This window comes from Palaemon carinicauda, chromosome 14, assembly GCF_036898095.1.
Source record: "Palaemon carinicauda isolate YSFRI2023 chromosome 14, ASM3689809v2, whole genome shotgun sequence".
In the NCBI taxonomy this organism is placed as follows: domain Eukaryota; kingdom Metazoa; phylum Arthropoda; class Malacostraca; order Decapoda; family Palaemonidae; genus Palaemon; species Palaemon carinicauda.
Window position 1 is genome coordinate 31,797,238 of NC_090738.1, and position 6,730 is coordinate 31,803,967.

The following is a 6,730-nucleotide window of genomic DNA, read 5'->3' on the forward strand; positions in this document are numbered from 1 at the left end:
ATTTTGAAGTTTTAATTCTCGTGTTATTTTGAAGTTTTTATACTGTATATATGAAAGATTTCTTTTAATGTATTCATTGTTCGTAAACTTCTCTTGTAGTTTTTCCCTATTTCCTTTCCTCACTGGGCTATTTTCCCTGTTGGAGCCCTTTGGGCTTATAGCACCCTGCTTTTTCCAACTAGGGTTGTAGTTTAGCAAGTAACAACAACAATAAATATTTAAAAAAAATAATAACCAAAATAATAATAATAATAATAATAATAATAATAATAATAATAATAATAACAATAATAATAATAATAATACACGATGATAAGATAATAAAGCAGAGACAAATGGTGATTAAACCGAAGAAATCTATGGTTTATTCACTTGTTGCAATATGGTCCATACATACATACACACATAAAAATATGTTTATAAAGACACACGCACACACACATACATATATATATATATATATATATATATATATATATATATATATATATGTGTGTGTGTGTGTGTGTGTAATGTTCTATATTTATGACATATCATTATGTAGATCCCTTTTGGTTTATGAATATTTATTATGAATATTACAAAATATATGGAAATCTTTCTGTGGTGATGTATACAATCGGAAAATGAAGTCCTGCTTAAAAGAAACTCGATAATCAAACGTCATAAGAATATTTACTATTAATAAATACATTAGAAGGTCCAATAACCTTTCCATTTCTTAATTTCTTGATCCTTCTCAGACTTCCTCAATTTTTACTGAATTATTTTCCCAGTGAAATTATTTAGGTAAGATTTATAATTCAAATAGTGTGACCCAGGAGTAATAGTAAATAAATTATATTTCGATTAAACTATATATTACTAGGTTTTAATAAGTAACATATAAAAAATAGGAATTATGATGATAAAAAAACAAACAAATAAAAACATACATATTAAATTACTATCTAAACATTAATTGGGCTCCACAAGGCACCATGAAAGTTGGAAGACCCAGGACTACATGGCTGAAGACTATGAAGCGTGATGTAGGGGATGACGAATGAAGAAATATTGATGAAAAAGCTCAAGATAGAGACGACTGGTGAAATATAACTGAGGCCCTTTGCGTCAATAGGCGTAGGAGATGATGATGGTGAAATTACTCTTCCTCTTGTTTTGTTAAAGTTTTTACGGTTTATATGGGAGATATTTATTTCAATGTTGTCACTCTTCTTAAAAATTTTAATTTTTCTTGTTTCCTTTCCTCACTGGGCTATTTTCCCTGTTGGAGCCCCTGGGCTTATAGCATCCTGCTTTTCCGACTAGGGTTGTAGCTTAGCAAGTAATAATAATAATAATAATAATAATGATAATAATAATAACAACAACAATAATAATAATAATAACAATAATAATAATAATAATAATAACAATAACAACAACAACAACAACAATAATAATAATAATAATAATAATAATAATAATAATGGTGTTTGAAAACAAAATATTGACTCGAGAATAAGCAAAAAAACATGTAAAGACAACCAGCCTCCCTTGGAGACAAAGGGAAAAAGAGAAAAGTAATGAATATCTTCCTTTCCTTAATGCTCGTCAGCTTGTACATCTATTATGCCATTGAGAGATTTGACGGTTGATATACTAGACTGGTGTGAGAGCGTTTAATGTAGTCTTTTAAGCTCGCCAGATATCATTACCAGTCTACATGAAGCCTTGGCATCATAATTATGCTACGTAAAACGATGAGTGTTTTATATAATAAGCTTCCATCTGCCCCTTTATTTACATATGAATAAGGGGTAATTTTATGTCGCCCCCCACCCCCCCTGTGTTGTATTAATAATAATAATAATAATAATAATAAATCTAACAACAACAACGACAACTGCAATAATAATAATAACAACAACAACAATAATAATAATAATAGTATTAACAACAAAAACAACAACAACAACAACAACAATAATAATAATAATAATAATAATAATAATAATAATAATAATAATAATCTTTATTTCAGCAAAAGCTCATTCGTTGTATGTATGATTGGTTCTGAATGGGTAACTTCTTATCTATATATGTATGTATATATTTGTAGTTATGTTGGGGACTGCATTTCCCTCAATTATCTCTGTAACGACATAAGTCCTAGATGAATTATATATATATATATATATATATATATATATATATATATATATATATATGTGTGTGTGTGTGTGTGTGTATACATATATATATGATATATATATATGTATGTGTGTGTGTTTCTCTGTGTATATGTGTATGTATATCAGACGCATAACACACACATATATATATATATATATATATAATATATATATATATATATATATATATATATATATATATATATATATATATATATATATATATATATATATATATAAATACTAGGGCACTTGCCCATATTTTACTTTCTGACTGGAGTAAGATAACTATGATAAGCTTTTATCATGGAAATAAGTCATTTAAATATATTTCACATGCGTCATGTAACGTAAATTCCTGATAAAGAAGGACTTTAAACATAAAGTAAAATTAAAATATGTCGGACGTACAGGAAATACTGCAATATAGGAAATATGCTCGAATTGCAACATATACAGTATATGCTATGTATTCAATCCACGGCATATCATGCACAGTAAAGATATGAGTATATAAGATTTGTAGCCTAGATATACATAGACACGTTTGTATAGATTCTAGAACAACATACGGAGCTAAAACAGAGCTATGTTGCACATAAAAAAAATCATCAATTAATATCAGATACATTGGACATGGTAAATGTACATACATGCATCTAATACACAATTATTATTATGCTACAGAATATATTGTGAATATGATCTACACACTTCATGCCTAGAGTTTTAATTGCAACTAATAAATCAAGCATCATATGCTCATGAATGGCAGAGGCAAGGGACAGTGACATTGCCTTAACAAGCAGGACAATGCCCTAGAGACTGACCATATTACATATGATCAGCGCCCAAGCCCCCCTCTCCACCCAAGCTAGGACCAAGGAGGGTCAGGCAATGGCTGCTGATGACTCAGCAGATAGACCTATAGGCTCCCCCGAACCACCCAGCCTTAGCTTACGAAGATGGTACGATTGCAGCGACCAAAGAAATTATCGAGTTTGAGCGGGACTCGCACCCCAGTCTGGCGGTCACCAGTCAGGGACGTTACCACATCGGCCACCACAACCCTATATCTTTAGCCTTTAATCCACTATGTAACTATGATAAATGGCCTCTATTACGTTGATTTGGTTCATTTCTTTCTGTGCACGGTCCTCCGTAGCCATATCTGTCGTCTGTTTCGTAAACGAATTTAAAATGATTTAGCAAGATACTAAGACCCATTGGGTATCAGAGCAGCCAGCGTTTAGTCTATATGTACATCATGTATAATAGAGCTTGGGAAACAAATATTAAATAAATATTCACACATACACACACATGCACACACACGCACATATATATACATATATATATATATATATATATATATATATATATATATATATATATATACATATATATATATATATATATATATATATATATATATATATATATATACTGTATATATAAACTCAAATAGAAACCTGTGCCATAACATGTTTTTGACAATATTTGGTAAACCCTACGGGGATTACTCATATGTTTATACTTATCTGTGTCAAAGAGCAAAACAATCATCATACTAAGAAAATAATAATGATTAAACAGACTCTCCTAAGAAGGTAATTTCACATATATACTTGCAAATAATATTAAAATAATTATCCATCTAACTAAATCTTATTAGTTTCGCTATTGAAAAATTACTTTAAATTCCCCCTTTAAATTATCATTTTCAAATCATGCTGCGGTTGTTACTGTGTAATACCACTGCTATTACACTGGAAATTACACCATAAATTCATTAGTAAATTCAGAAAATATTTTTAATTTAATTAAATTTAATTAAAAAAAATATTCACAATTACCATCAACAAATCAATATAATTTTGTCACATGAAACCATTAGGGAAAAAAAAAACAAGAAATTAAAGTTACATGGAGTCAAACATTTGTTAGTGTCCTCTATTTTACCTTGGCAAAGCGCACATCTTATGAGGGAATGCATAAAGGACCATTAAACCACCATTTTCAGCATTATTATTATTATTATTATTATTATTATTATTATTATTATTATTATTATTATCACCGGATATTAGATATCTTTATTTAAATTACCACTTTTTACTATTATTATTATTATTATTATTATTATTATTATTATTATTATTATATTATTATTATCATCACCCAGATTTTAGATATTTTTATTTTAATCACTTTTTTACTATTATTACTATTAATATTATCATCATCACCCGGATTTTAGCTATTTTTATTTAAATCACTTTTTACTATTATTATTATTATTATTATTATTATTATTATTATTACCTCTTTTATCTATAATAATTATTCCCTAGACTGCCCCTACTTACACTACTACCATTACTGCTGTTATTTCAACTTAGGAATACGCTTACGCACCCATGGTCGTAAATGCGTTCATATACGCATCACTAATAACGCACCACGGTCATGCAATGCTCCATAACGGACGAGTTGTAGAGTATATGCTGCTGTATGTGTGCGGGCCGAGTAGGCGTCAAACACCTTGTAAGGCTGTCAGTCTTGAGGATGGACTCAACCACCACATCCTGCTTCAACTATATAAGAGTCTCTCCCAGTCCCAGCCACCCTCTCCCCCCACCCCCCTTTCAAACCTCTCATTCATGCGGGACAGCTCTCTCTCTCTCTCTCTCTCTCTCTCTCTCTCTCTCCTCTCTCTCTCTCTCTCTCTCTCTCTGTCAAAATATCGAGTTTTTGTGTCTCTCTGCTAAGGAATTTCATAATCTGTAACCAAATATTGATCATATAGATTGCGAAATATTAACAACAACAACAACACCAATATTAATAACAACAACAACAATAATAATAATAATAATAATAATAATAAGAATAATAATAATAACGATGATGATGACGTTATAATCAATAATAACAGTGAAAACTGACAAAATGAAACTAGGCCTATATGTTTGAATATTAATTAAAGTTTTTTTTTCTTCTTTATCAGGCTGGTGAATTAAGAATTTCTTAATCATAACGATAAACGTAAAAGTTACGATTCAAGATAAAAAAAAAGGACCAAGCAATATCGATGCCCAAACATATGAGTAAGACAAATACACCTATCAATCATCCCCTCTCCTAAGTACCCTCGTTCTCTATTTGTCCTGTTTAGGCTCTAATCAAATAACTCCTCATTCCCCTTCCCCAGCCCCCCGCACCTCAACCACCACCCCCTAGACCTCCATATCCCCCCTCCCTAACAGGGCCCCATCCTCATGACAACATTCAGCCTCCATCCTTCCATCCCTATGACAAGCGTTTACCCCCTCCTTTACAGCCTTCATCCCAGTGACAGCATCTATCTCCCCCCTTCCCTCACGGCCTCTATCATCCTCTGGTGACATCCAATGACCCCTTCCCGGTGTCCTACCCCCCCTCCCATTTCATCCATTTTATGATCTAAGTCTTCCAACCCCCCTTCTGCTCTTTGTCCCTGCCTGTCAGCTTTTATAGTTACCAATAATTCGGTCTCCTCCACTCTTTTAACATTACAAATGCCTTATCTTTTCCCTCCTTTTCACTTGTTCCCCTACCATTTTTTTCATTCTCTCTCTCCTCTCTCTCCTCCCCTCTCTCTCGCCTCTCCTCTCCTCTCTCCTCTCTTCTCTCTCCCTCCCCTCTCTCTCTCCTCCTCTCTCTCTCCCTTCCATCGTCTGTCACTGTCCTTTCAATATGATCAGGGTCTATCTCGTGTCCCTTTTCCTCTGTCATTTTAGTGAACTCTAGCCAGACGTCAGGAGGAGGGGGAGGGGGGGGATATGAAGGAGAGGGGGAAGGGGAGGGGGGTTAGGATATCATTAGTCCAAGGTAATGTGGAGATAGCTTCCACTATCGTACACTGGACTTTATCAGGAGCAATTCGATTTATATTCAAATTTTGTTCTTCCACTCAGGGACACATTTCATTTTGTAGTGTGGGGTTTATTTTTATCATGAAATCGAAATAAAATCTGGTTGTATTATTATCAATTGGAATCTTTAATATTGTTAATGTTGTATTGTTTTGACAGCGAGTTCGTATAACTATATCTTTGGATACTATTAACGTTAATTCCAATGACTGAATGACTACATCTATACACACTAAAAAAAAAAATAGTAATAAAAAAAGTGTACTATATAAACAAGTTTTTATTCTCAAATAAAAATATCCTTAATCTGCGCTAAATTAACAAACCGAATTAAGTTTACTTTTAATTAAAACAAGTATGATTAAATATTTGTGTCCAGGATTAGAGGAGGCATTTCATTTCTTCTTCTTCATTACGACAAACAACGTAAAACAGTGGAAAAAATAGCATATTTTTTCGTCTGCCACCATAAGCTGAAATGCAATTTGGGTCGTCGAATTTCATGAAAGCTCTCGAATGTCTAAAACCTTATGTCTGTATTAGGCAAGCGAAAAAAACAGGGCACCCTCTTGTTGAAAAACAGCCAATTTTCACCCGATTCAGACGTAGCCTGTATGAATTTTTGATTGACACCCG